The 14661-nt window shown below is 41.6% G+C and overlaps 1 pseudogene; it reads left to right on the top strand.

Annotated features, from left to right (window-relative positions):
• Positions 1–4193: 4193 nt before the first annotated feature.
• Positions 4194–5903, top strand: LOC119525782 (annotated as a pseudogene).
• Positions 5904–14661: the final 8758 nt, after the last annotated feature.

The raw sequence follows: 14661 nt of genomic DNA, 5'->3' as shown, positions 1-14661 counted from the left end.
TTGCTCAGATGTGGCCCTCTCTCTCTGGCTAAGCCAACTTGAAAGGTGAAAGCACTGCCCTCCCCGCTACGTGGGATCAGACACCCAGGGGAGTGAATCTCCCTGCCAACATGGAATATGACTCCCGGGGAGGAATGTAGACCCGGCATCGTGGGACGGAGAACATCTTCTTGACCAAAAGGGGGATGTGAAAGGAAATGAAATAAGCTTCAGTGGCAGAGAGATTCCAAAAGGAGCTGAGAGGTCACTCTGGTGGGCACTCTTACGCACACTTTAGACAACCCTTTTTAGGTTCTAAAGAATTGGGGTAGCTGGTGGTGGATACCTGAAACTATCAAACTACAACCCAGAACCCATGAATCTCGAAGACAGTTGTATAAAAATGTAGATTATGCGGGGTGACAATGGGATTGGGAAAGCCATAAGGACCACACTCCACTTTGTCTAGTTTATGGATGGAGGAGTAGAAAAATAGGGGAAGGAAACAAACAGACAAAGGTACCCAGTGTTCTTTTTTACTTCAATTGCTCTTTTTCACTCTAATTATTATTCTTGTTATTTTTGTATGTGTGCTAATGAAGGTGTCAGGGATTGATTTAGGTGATGAATGTACAACTATGTAATGGTACTGTAAACAATCGAAAGTACAATTTGTTTTCTATGACTGCGTGGTATGTGAATATATCTCAATAAAATGAAGATAAAAAAAAAAAACTTACAGGTAACATGATACCTGAAAAACTGAATGCTTCCCCCCTAGGGCAGGAAAAAGGCAAGGGCAGCTGTCCTCACCACTTCTATTCAGCATTGTAGTGGAGGCCCTAGTCAGTGCAATAAGGCAAGAAAAATTAAAAAGCATACAAACTGGCCTTATTCAAAGATGGTTTTCTAGTTTGCTAATGCTGCAGAATGCAAAACACCAGAGATGGATTGGCTTTTATAAAAAGGGGGTTTATTTGGCTACACAGTTACAGTCTTAAGGCCATAAAGTGTCCAAGGTAACACATCAGTAATTGGGTACCTTCACTGGAGGATGGCCAATGGCATCCGGAAAACCTCTGTTAGCTGGGAAGGCACGTGGCTGGCGTCTGCTCCAAAGTTCTGGTTTCAAAATGTCTTTCTCCCATTTTGAGCAAGCTTGCTTCTCTTCAAAACGTCACTCACAGCTGTACTGAGTTCCTTCTCTTTGAGTCAGCTCATTTATATGGCTCCACTGTTCAAGGCCCACCGTGAATGGGTGGGGCCATGCCTCCATGGGAATATCTCATCAGAGTCATCACCCACAGCTGGGTGGGGCACATTCCAAGCAAATCTAATCAGCACCAAAACATCTGCCCCACAAGACTACATCAAAGATAATGGCATTTAGGGAACACAATACATTCAAACTGGCACAGATGGTGTGATTGTATATATGAAAAATCTTAAGGGATTTACAAAAAATAAAAGCTACTTGAATAAGGTCCAGGATTCGAAATCAATATCAGTTGTGTTTTTTTGTCACCGTTGACATTTAAAAAATAATAGCATTATCATAATGACAATCACTTCACACAAACCAGGATGTTTATCATTTTAAAAATGGAAAATAACAAGTGTAGGTGAGGATGCCAAGAAATAGGAAACTTAGTATATTGTTGGTGGGAATATAAAATGGTACAGCCACTGTGGAAAAGTTTAGTGGGTTATCAGAAAGTGAAAGAGAGAATTACCATCTGCTCTGGTTTGCTAATGCTGCTGTTATGCAAAATACCAGTAATGGATAGGCTTTTATAAAGGGGGTTTATTCAGTTACAAAGTTACAGTGTAAAGGCCATGAAAATGTCTAAATTAAGGCATCAGCTCAAGAATACCTTCACTGAAGGAAGGCCAATGGTGTCCAGAAAATCTCTGTTAGCTTGGAAGGCATGTGGCTGGCATTTGCTTATCCTGGGTTGTATTCCAGCTCCTCTCTCAGCACCTGTGTGCTCCTCAAATGTTGCTCTTGGGGTGTTTTGCCCTCTCTGAGCTTCTCGGGAACAAACTCTGGGCTAGCATCTCTGATGTGTTTCTCTCAACTGCTCTTCTGTCCTTCTGTTTGTGAGCTCTGTAATAGGACTTACAATGATTAAATCAAGACCCACCCTGAATGGGTGGGGTCTATATCTCCATGGAAATAATTTAATCAAATGGGTCACCAACATTTGATTGAGTCACATCTCCATAGAAACAATCAAAGGATTCCAACCTAATCAACACTAATATGTCTGCCCCCACAAGATTGCATTAAAGAATATGGTTTTTGCACCACAATTGCATGGAACTTTGAATAGGAAGTGAGATACGGTAGGTTAGTATAGGCTGGAGTGAAATAGTGACACATCCTAGAGTAATTTGGGCAGATAATAAAAAATATATTTACAGCCTCCCCCTCCCCAGCCCCGAGGATCTGGGGGAAGGTGCGGATGTGTTGGACATCCTCACCTGGACTGGTGTTGACGTTGTCACAAACATTGGGACTGGCGGTTTGATGTGCTGAGCCCTCGAGCAAGGGACTTGCCCTTATGAAGCTCATTACCACAAAGGAGAGTCTAAAGTTGTATGTAATGGTGCCTAAGAGTCTCCCCCTGAGTACCTCTTTGTTGCTCAGATGTGGCCCTCTCTCTCTCTAACTGAGCCATCTCGACAGGTGAACTCGCTGCCCTCCCCCCTACGTGGGACCCGGCTCCCAGGGGTGTAAATCTCCCTGGCAACACAGAGTATGACTCCCGGGGATGAATGTGGACCTGGCATCATGGGACTGAGAGTATCTTCTTGACCAAAAGGGGGATGCAAAATGAGATGCAATGGTTTCAGTGGCTGAGAGATTCCAAATGGAGTCGAGAGGTCACTCTGGTGGACATTCTTATGCACTATATAGATAACACCTCTTAGGCTTTAATGTATTGGAATAGCTAGAAGTAAATACCTGAAACTACCAAACTCCAACCCAGCAGTCTGGACTCCTGAAGACAATTATATAATAATGTAGATTACAAGGGGTGACAGTGTGATTGTGAAGACCTTGTGGATCACACCCCCTTTATCTAGTGTATGGATGAGTGGAGGAATGGGGATAAAAACTAAAGGACAAATGGGGTGTGATGGGGGATGATTTGGGTGTTCTTTTTTCACTTTTATTTTTTATTCTTGTTCTGGTTCTTTCTGATGTAAGGAAAATGTTCAGAGATAGATTGTGGTGATGAACGCATAACTATGTTATCATACTGTGGACAGTGGATTGTATATCATGGATGATTGTATGGTGTGTGAATATATTTCAATAAAACTGAATTTAATAAAAAATAATTTTCACTTAAAAAAAAAAGAATAGAAGGGCATATATGGAAAATATACCTATTGCAAACTAAATGCTAAAGCAGGTAGTACTTTAACATTCTTTCAATAGTAACAAATGTCCTACACCAATACTATGAGTCAGTAAAGGAGAGGGGGTGGTTAGGGGTATGGAAGGATTTGAGTTTCCTTTTCATCTCCTTATTTCTTTTCTGGAGTAATGAAAATTTCTAAAATTTCAAAAAAAAAATAATTGTTGTGACGGATGCACAACTGCTTGTTAGTACCATGGGCAATTGATTGTACACTTTGGGTCTTTGGATAATTGTATGGTATATGAACAATCTCAATAAAAATTTTAAAAACATGTTAAATCAATTAAGAAATAAAATCAATGAGTTAAGGGAACATATGGTTTCCTGGTTTGCTAAGGTCACTTGAGTGCAAAATATCAGAAGCATATTGGATTTTATAGTGTGTTTATTAGTTTACAAACTTACACTTCTAAGGGAAGAAAAGTGTCCAAACAAGGCCATCAACAGGAGGATATGTTCACTTAAGACCAATGACATCTGCCACACTCTGTCAACTGGGAAGGCCTGTGCTAATGTCTGCTCATCCTTTGTACCTGGATTGTGGTTTCAAAATTGATTTCTCCAACATGTCTCTGGGCATCCATCACTCTTAGTTTGTCTCTCTCAACTCCTGTGCCTCCTTGATTTTTCTCCCAGGGTGTTTCTTTCTAAGCATCTGGTGGTCCCCTCTTAGCCTCTCTGGGATAAACTTTGGGCTCCATCCTCCAAATATCTTTCTGTCTGGATCTCCAGGTGACTGGTACTGTGCCAACTCTAAGTTGTCTTAAGGTCTCCAGTAATGAACAGAGAAAGAAAATTGAATCTCTAAAAGAGACAACAAATAGCATGGTAGAATCAATTAAACACTGCATTGAGTTGCTGCAGAATTAATGACCAGAATAATGTGGAGAAACATACATATGTGATTATAAGTACTATTAATACTGTAGATGCAGTATATCAACAGCTCCTTGGAACCTGTGATCAGCAAAATGCCTTCTCAGACTGTCTTAATTCCAGAACCTATTAAGTTGTGTAAGTCAAAACTGTGTCTATCTTCCCTACCAGTTGTACCTGTCTTAGCTACCCTGAGACATCATCAGGTCTCAATACCAAATAGTACAGGCAGTGGACACTCAACACCTAGCAGCAGTCTAATGTCTCCAAGCCTTGACATCTTGTCTCCAAAGACAGTCCTGGGGTTCTTTTATTCTAATAGTGGGGATGAATACTATGATGCTCTTGAATTCCATCAAAGTGGCTTATCCCCAAAGTACTTAATATATTCCTCTTGATATACCTCCATGTTGAAACATAGCAGCTCAGGAAATAGTCCAAAATCACTGAAATCTCCCATGTCCAATGGGACAAGGGATGTTTACCTCTTCAATGATAAAGGAGGCAGTGAAGGGGATGTAGGGTCAGGAGAAGAGCACAAGAGGATTATCATACAACACTTGTCACAAGTTAGGCTTAGAATGGATCTTACTAAAGTAGTTCTTCCAAAATTTATTCTTAAAAGAAGATCTTTTAGAGATGTATGCAGATATTTTGCACATCCAGTCCTGTTTGTGAGCATTGGAGACCAGAAGGATCCCAGGGATTGCATGGCTTAGGTTTTGAAATGGTACATTTCACCCTTTCATGCAGGAATGAAAGGATCAGTTGCCAAAAAGCCATGCAGACCTTTTGTGGTCAAAATCTTGCAGTTTCATTGGATGCTACTAAATAGCACTGAAGAGAACACAGAACTAATTTTGGAAAGACTGGTTCCCTGGTTTCCAAAAAGAGTGACATTCATGGCTGATCAGTTTACCCATCATCCACCCATTCATCCTTTTATGCTAAGTGCTTTAACAAAAAGATGCAATACAATGCTTATATGTGGACCAAATCAAAATTCCTTGGGATGTCAGTTGGCTTGAGCAACATAGGGCAGGGCTGTGTCTCATGTCTAGGCTAAGATCAATATTGTCTTCTCACATTTCCCAAATATGGAAGATCTATCTTCACCATGCCCTAGGTAGAGCTAGGAGAATACAATATTAATTGTTCCAAAAAGGCTATGGTGCAAATATCATCTTCTATACTACACCTTTCTATGGAGGCAAGCAACACAATTACCACTGAATTTTTTTCTCCAAATTCAAGAGGACTTTTTTCTTAGTTGAAGAGGAATGGAATGGTGTAATGCATGCAAAATATGCAACAGGGAAAATATCTTTATAGATATGAAGAAGTCACCTGTAATCAAGAAGAAAGTGTGGAAGTTGGAAGATCAGAATGAGTATGAATCCTGTTGCCTTTTGTAGGATGTCACTTTCATCTTAAAAACCAGAGACACTGAATATTGCAACTGAAACAAAGCATGGAGTTGAAGAAATTCAAAGAGCAGAAGACCAATAAAGCAAGGAGAAGGAAATTGAAGGGGAAACAAGGTTATTTCAGGAAGATAGAGAATGTTGGGTTTATGATGTTCCACTACTGAAATGTCTTGGAGCTGCCAAGCATTAGGCATGGCAGTAAACATAACTAAGCAAGAATCTTTCTTTGGGGGAACCTGTTCACTCCCTTCTTAATGCAGTGGTTCCTATCTCAGTGATACTGGAATTTCTGATGCAAAAGAAGAATTAAAGCAAGAAGAGCTTCCCCTTTGCCCTCTTCTGTGACATTTATGATGTTGGCTAGAGTCCTGAGAAAAGTCTCTGGTTTTGAAAACAAGACACCTCCCCTCCAAATCCCATGTTTTAAAGAGCATTTATAAATCCCAGTATCAGACTCTGTACTCTAAAATGCTGTTTGGATGTAGATCTGTTTCCTATCTCTTATAATCTTTGGATCCATATATATCTATGTCTTTATGCCTGGTACCTAAGGTCAATTAATGCCATTAATACTTCATGCTACTGTAAACTGCCTCCACATACTTCAGTATATATATACACACACATTATATACATATGCAATACACCTGATGCCAGATTTTGCATAAATACTACATCTGCTATAAATAATGATTCCTCTAAGTTGTTTTAGAAAACTAGTAAAATGTATTAAATTCAGGTTTTAAAAAATTTCACTGTCTTACCTACACAAACATTTTTTGAAATTAAACTATCATTAAATTATATATAAAAACTGCATTAAAATGAGAAAAGCAATGATAGCAATATAAGGTACATACTTACATAATACTAAGGATAAAATGAGTTCCTCTTTATGTCTTCCACATGAAGTGAATTTGTATTTGTGAAACAAAAATTGAATTCATCTGGAAACAGAAGGAATATTAGAAATGTAAATAAAATATAAAATATAAATAAAATAAATTTAAAAATTGCACATAATTTGATTAGAAATTTGACAAAATATAAAAAAGGCCAGTAAACATATCAAAAGTTGCTTAATGTCATTATTCATCACAGAAATATATTTATATGTTTATATTTACTTATACATACAAACACACACACATACATATATAAACCTAAGAAAAGTGAGGCTAATCTATTAGAAAAGAATGGATACCAGTGGCTTGCTGGGTGTCCTAGAAGAATTGAATTGTCTCCATGTGGTTTGAAGAAACTTTTGAGGGTAGATAAGAAGTTTATATATTTGATTATGGTTGCAGATTTTGTGTGTATATATTTGTCAGAAATTATTGAACTATATATATTTATTGTGTTCATTAAATACCAATTATAGCTCAATAAGATTTTTTTTTCTTTTTTTCTTTTTTATTTATTTTTTTAATCATCATTTTATTGAGATATATTCACATACCACGCAGTCATACAAAACAAATCGTACTTTCGATTGTTTACAGTACCATTACATAGTTGTACATTCATCACCTAAATCAATCCCTGACACCTTCATTAGCACACACACAAAAATAACAAGAATAATAATTAGAGTGAAAAAGAGCAATTGAAGTAAAAAAGAACACTGGGTACCTTTGTCTGTTTGTTTCCTTCCCCTATTTTTCTACTCATCCATCCATAAACTAGACAAAGTGGAGTGTGGTCCTTATGGCTTTCCCAATCCCATTGTCACCTCTCATAAGCTACATTTTTATACAACTGTCTTCGAGATTCATGGGTTCTGGGTTGTAGTTTGATAGTTTCAGGTATCCACCACCAGCTACCCCAATTCTTTAGAACCTAAAAAGGGTTGTCTAAAGTGTGCGTAAGAGTGCCCACCAGAGTGACCTCTCAGCTCCTTTTGGAATCTCTCTGCCACTGAAGCTTATTTCATTTCCTTTCACATCCCCCTTTTGGTCAAGAAGATGTTCTCCGTCCCACGATGCCGGGTCTACATTCCTCCCCGGGAGTCATATTCTACGTTGCCAAGGAGATTCACTCCCCTGGGTGTCTGATCCCACGTAGAGGGGAGGGCAGTGATTTCACCTTTCAAGTTGGCTTAGCCAGAGAGAGAGGGCCACATCTGAGCAACAAAGAGGCATTGAGGGGGAGACTCTTAGGCACAAATATAGGGAGGCCTAGCCTCTCCTTTGCAGCAACCGTCTTCCCAAGGGTAAAACTTATGTTAAAACTCCTATATTTGTATTGCCTTTTGGGCAAAGATTCCATGAGATCACTATTAAGAATGTGGACAGATATGAGCATCTCTAGATTATAAGTATGCCTGGTACTTAAGGTCAATGCCATTAATACTTCACATTACTGCAAACTGCCTCTACATATTTCAGTATAATTACTTGTGCCTTTGGCTTTCTCATTGATAAGCACCAGATTAAAATTCTTATTTTAATGCATAAATTATTGATGCATTTGATATATGTACATATGGATTGAGCTTCAATTTATTTTAAATATGGGCTAAATAATTTTAACAAAACCTTATGTTGGTTGAAACATATTTTTCCTTGAGTAATTTGAAGAAGGGCAAACCTGTTTCCTTACTTTGCACATATGTGACTATCATCTAGATTTATTTCATTTGATTTCTACAGCATCATTCTTTCCTTCTTCTATTGGTAAGATTATCAGTCTTCCATGCCACCTACACATATTCACTGTTTCTTTATGTAAACCCTTTGTAAATGGATCATAACTGGCATCCAGCATAATGAGCAGCATTGATTTATGCACTCAGTAGGACCTCAGTTATTTGCCATAAAGAGACAAGAAACCAGTGTGGGGATTTTGTAGTTTCTTAATGCAGACATAGTTTTTAATTGATATGCTTGTGAAAGCAATCTTCTGATTATCCTGTGTTGGCTGAAATATTGAGTGATACTATTCTGCAATCATCTTTTGAAGCATAAGTATTACAGGCAACAGCAGGCAATAAAGACACTTAGGAAGTTCTTCCTTCAGTTCCTGTGGAAACAATGTTAATCCCTCCTGTACTTCCTTTGTTCTTTCTTAATTACTATAGGAAGTGCACTCTGATCATCATGAAAAAAAATTTATCAGGTAAGCCATGTGAAGTCCTAAACAGAGAAAACACTTCAAGCCCCAAATTTGTGAACTAATGAGCATACTTTTTACAAAGGGCAGCTCAGGTCATAGATTTCCCTGTACATTGGCCACAGGGAAAAAAGACATTTGTGGATAAAAAAGAGAATTTGGTGTATATAGCATAGATGCCACAGGATGTCTTATGATACTGGCTCACCACTAAATAACCCCCAAAAGCAAGCAGGGAGAAGATATCTTAATTTATTTTACTTTAAGACAATCAAATGCAGTATAGGCTCTAATACATTGCTTTACTGAAAAGAAGTATTTACAAGAAAATTCAACATTACATTCCAAAAAACAACCCAAACACATCAGAGACTCTGAGTATACATGTTCAAATATCCAAGTTGGTCTTTACTTGTCTAGAGAGCAATAGAGATGTAGGTGAAAAAGCTGTGTAAAACTTTTAAATTATTTTAATATTTCTCTCACTACAGACAATATCCTTCCTAAGACATTCATCGGGTATAAAGAAAAATGGCTTTAGTTTGAAAATTAAAACCACACAATAAATAAATATTATTTGCAAAATCATTGATATTAGAGTTGCATTATTTTATTTTTGTAAAAATACTTTCTTTAGAATTAATTATATCTACCTTCTAATACCCTTATATGTTAAAATAAAATCTGAAGTGTATGTAGCCCTAATTTTGTTAAAGGTAGAATTAAGTGAGCATGATATATATTAGAAAACGGAAAAGGCAGGTTATGACAATAGCCTTACTTTGCTGTCAAAGGTCTGCTTTTATTCTTTTCAAATAGTTAAAATTGCTTTATATTTTGTGATTCCTGGAAAAAAATTAATCAGCAGAATACCTTTTAAATTCGTCTCCTAGGGACCTGGTCCACACCTCAACAGTTAGCCACTCATGACCTATAGACCAAGCAAAATGTTAATGGTAGTAATAATGTGAGAAATATAGAAAGGAAAAAACAAGACAGAGTGTCCAGTCTCATATCAAACATTGCATTTTCTTCAGGTGTATTTATTGTCTTTCCCATGAATATACATCAATAATTTCCTTCAGCTGTATGAATTAGAACACTGCTGAACCATCTTTAAAAACTATTCCCCAAATTCTGTTTTATTCAGAGATTCTTCCTGCTGATATTGACTTTATGAGCTTTAGTTGAGATAGGCCAATAATTATTCTGCCCGCACTGCAGTTATTTTTTAAATGAAAAGTTTAATTTTTGTTTCTTTCCATGTATTGACTTCATTATACATATTCTCTATAAGCTACAAAAACACACAAACATCAAAAAATCAAAACTTTACATTAAAGCAAAGCAGAGTTTAAGAAAAGCAAATAACCTATAGTAACTACTTGGCTTCCTCATGCTCAAGTTTGCATTCATGTGTTATCTTCAAGGCATTTGTTTAAAGGTTTCTAATATTATAAACAATGCTCGTCCTACAGTCCATTTATTTCCTTTTGGGTACTTTTTCTTGCTGCACAGACCTGTTTCCCGTTTCCGTCTCTTGTCATCTAGTTACAGTAACACTGCTTCAACCCCCAGTATCCAGTTTCAGATAGAGGCTTTTCTGCTGTGCCTAGTGTGCAGAATCATTTAAAAACCACACAATGGGTTAGTGACTTTTTCCCCTTACCCCAAGTAGAAGTCAAAGTGCCCACGTGTGCCCAATACACAGCAGGAAAACCGAAGTTAACAAAAGTCACTGAAAACCCTGGGAGAACACCCGGGTGGGGGGGCGGCGTCTCTCCCTCGGGGTGGGACGGGTGCGCCAGACGCGAGGGTCCCGCCCGCAAGAGCAGGGAGCGGTGCCCTCCCGCCCCCTCCCGGGTCTCACCGGAGAGCCGCAGGGGGCAGGGAACCCGTCCCGGGCCGCCGAGCAGGGAGGGCTCGCTGGCGACGAGCGCAGGCAGAACAAAACCCTACCGCGGGGCCACCGACAACAGGGGCGCGGCGCCAGAGCGGATCGGGAGTCGCCGCCGGTGGCCGGCCACTCGATCGCCAACCCCTCCACAGCGCCGCCGCCACCGCCAGCGCCCGGGCGAGGGTCCAGAGGCATGGGCATTCCCAGGCACCGGCGGGGCGTGCGGCGGCGAGTGGAGAGGAGCGGCGGGGCCTGCCCCTTGGTGTAAACGCCGGCAACGCGCTCACGGGCGCAGGCGCCTGACCGCTGGTGGGGTGGCCCGCGGTAAAGAGAGCCCCGCCCCGCGGCACGCCGCCCGCCGCACTTGGGCAACGCGGGCAACGGAGAGGAGCCGCAGACCGCCCTGGGAGGCGATAGACGCGGGACGAGTGGCCCCGGGTGGGAAAGAACGACGAGGACGGGAACGCCGGGAATACGGCAGGCGGCGAGGAGGTGCCGGAGAGACGAGGCGGCGACGAGGGCCCGAGAGCCGCCGGCAGGGAGTTGAGGGAAGCCGCGGACACAGCCGCGCCGCCAGGAAATCACACGGGCCTCACCGCCCGGGGCACCGATTGCCCGAGGCCGGCCCCGCGAGGCCTGGGACACCGGCCGGCCTCTGCCTCCCTACAACACCCTCCCGCCAGGGAAATCCAGCGGTCCGCGCCGACTTGCTCGAGTCCCCAGTGTCAGCCGCTCCCCGCCACACAGGGGCACGCACGGGGCCCGCCCGTCCCGTGGGGAACGTCGCCGGGATCCTCACCGCCAGCAGCGACGGGCCGGGAAGTGACGCCCACGCCTTAAGGCTGACATCGGTGCCCTACGAGCAGACGCGGGGCCTCGGGCAAGGAGAATGGCGAGGCGCCATGGAGCTGGGAAGAGCGAGGCCGCGAGGACAGGCCCGCGGGGAAGACGTAACATAGGACCCGGGACACAGCCGTCTCCAGGGAAACGGCCAGGACTGTCCGCCCTGGAGGGAGCGGTCAGGCGGCGCCTGGAACTCGGCCACCCGTGATCCCGGCACCATGATCTGACCCAGTGCCTCCATAAGGAAGGAAACCAACACGTCGGAACTGTGTTTATTTAATTCATTTCTTCACAGTATTAACAGTGCTTCATGTTCCATGTATATAAAGGTTGTCTCTAAGAATTGGAAATTTATCAGTAAAAAAGGTCAATTTCTTTAATTATTCTTGTTGTATTTCCCTTCACAACAGAGGTGTTCTCTTATGTATTCACAGGAACATTGCCACAATCTTTAAATTTACCTGGTCATAGTACAAATATGTCGCCTAGGGACCTGGTCCACACCTCAACAATTACCCAGTCATGACCTATAGACCAAACAAAATGTTAACAGGAACAATCATGTTAGAAATATAGAAAGGAAAAAAAAACAAAGATACTGTCCAGTCTCGTATTAAACACTGCATTTCGTTATCAGGTATACTTATTCTCTTTCATCTGAATATATGTCAATTAATTCCTTCAGCTGGGTAAATTGGAAAGCTGCTGAACCATCCTTTAGAAAATACATTGCCTAAATTGTGTTTTTTCTCAGAGTCTCTTCCTGATGAAACTGAGTTGATGAGTTTTAGGAGAGGTGTGCCGATAATTATTGTCCCCCATCGTGATTACTTTTTCAATGAGAAGTTGAATTTTTCTTTCTTACACTGTATTGAATTCCTTATAAATTTTGTCTATAAACTGCAAAAACACACAAACATCAAAGATCACCACTTTCTAACAAAGCAAAGCACAGTTTCAGAAAGGCAACTAATCTGAAGATACCACTTTGCTTCCCCATTGCTCAAGTTTGCATCAATGGGTTATCTTCAAGGCGTTTTTTTTTTTTTTTTTTTTTTTTTTTAAAGATTTCTAATATTATACACAGTACTCTTCCTACAGTCCATGGATTTCCCTTGGGGTACTTTTCACTGCTGTCCAGACCTATGTTTCCTGTTTCCCTCTCTTGTCATCTAGTTATAGAAAAACTACTTCCAACCCTCATAACCACTTTCCAATAGAGGCTTTTCTGCTTTGCCTAGTGTGCAGACTCAGCTAAAGAGCAGGGAATGTGGTACTGAATTTCTCCCATTACTCCACAGAGGAGTCGCTGTAACCCTGTGTGCCCAGTAGGCAGCAGGAAATCCCAAGTTAACAAAACTCAGTGAAAAATTCCCACTGGGGTGGAACCGGTGGAGGAGACAGCGTCAGCACAGGCTCCAAAGTGGTTTAGAATTCTAGCAGGGGTCAGAATGTGCATGTGCAAATGACGCTGTACCTCATCTGTGTCCCAAAGTAATCTGGTTCCTAAGCAACAGACCTCTAGCCCAATGGCTGCCCTGTGGTCTGAGCATGGAAGGGGCTCCCCAAGTGTGCAGGTCACGGTGGAGGTGTTGTGGCCTGCGTAGTCAGGAGTAGACATATGAGGATGATTCTGCAGCCCTGAGGATGACATGCCCCCGTATGGTTGGTGAGATTTTTGACTCTCCCGTTAGTGCGCTGCACTGGTATGCCCGAGGGCAACTTCCAGTGGGTTGTGGGGTCGGCCGAGGCTTAGTGAAGTGCCCCTGCTCTCGCTTGGGCCTGCCATTCTTTTCCAATGGCACTGATATTACCAGTGGATGGTAGACATGCAGCCTAGCACCCCGAATCTCACTTAGGAGAGGTCACCGTGAGGCATGACCATGTTCAGTCAATGAACTCTCTAGAAGTCAGGGAAACTGGGACAACTGTGACGTGTCTGTCCTCTCCACTGTTTATACCCGGCATGATGATTGGTTCATGACTCCCTTAATCGTGGGATTTCTTGCTCTATTTGTGCTTGCCGGATCTCTCCTTCTGGGACTAAAGGCAGAGTGATAACCAAGGTGGTCCCGTGATGCAGAGACCACATGACATGTGGACAGGCTGATGTTGAGATTGCTGCAGGCATGGTTGTGGCCAGGGATGGAGGCTCCCAGAGGGCCGGCACGAAGGTGGACACTGAATATTTTTCTTTCTCTTTCCAGTCATTTCCATTGCCATTACGGAATTCCCTGTTCTGGAAGCCAACATACTCTGGCTCTGTCATTGAGTGTGATCCACAAGGAACTGCAAAGAGTCACCCCGAGTCCCCCTCTGGCCTGCTGCTGGGCATGGCAGAGATTTACCACAGACGTGGCCCCTGAACCGTTCCACATCTGAAACAAGATTTCAGCAAAGGGAGAGTTCTTCCCCGAAGAATTTAGTTCCTGAATTTGCTGATGCCCTAGGGAGTATGCCCAAGTGGAACTGACTGTGACAATTCTTCTCCTATCCCATGAAAGCAGGTCAGTGTAATCTCACCCTGATCTGAACCTAGGCCTTCGTAAGGATGGAAGCCAACACTTAGGAAGTGTGTGTTTCTATAATTCATTTCTTCACCGTGTTAACATTTTTTCACATTCCTTGTATTAAAAGATTGTCTTTAAGAACTGGACATTTGTCAGTAAAAGAATGTCAATTTCTTTAGTTATTCTTGTTGTATTTCCCTTCACAGCACGGATGTTGTCTTAGGTATTCACTGGTACATTACCACAATCTTTAAATTAATGTGGTCGTAGTACAAATATGTCACCTTGGGACCTGGTCCACACCTCAACAATTAGCCACTGATGACCTATAGACCAAGCAAAATGTTAATGGTAGTAATAATGTGAGAAATAGAGAAAGGAAAAAACAAGACAGAGTGTTAGGTCTCATGTGAAACATTCCATTTTCTTCAGGTGTATTTATTCTCTTTCCCGTGAATATACATCAATTATTTCCTTCAGCTGTATAAATTAGAAAACTGCTGAACCATCTTTAAAAACTATTCCCCAAATTCTGTTTTATTCAGAGATTCTTCCTGTTGATATTGACTTTATGAGCTTTAGTTGAG

This window comes from Choloepus didactylus (genome assembly GCF_015220235.1).
Source record: "Choloepus didactylus isolate mChoDid1 chromosome 26 unlocalized genomic scaffold, mChoDid1.pri SUPER_26_unloc2, whole genome shotgun sequence".
Lineage (NCBI taxonomy): Eukaryota > Metazoa > Chordata > Mammalia > Pilosa > Megalonychidae > Choloepus > Choloepus didactylus.
The sequence above is the reverse complement of the archived record's forward strand: the minus strand, read 5'-3'. Positions and strand labels throughout refer to the sequence as shown.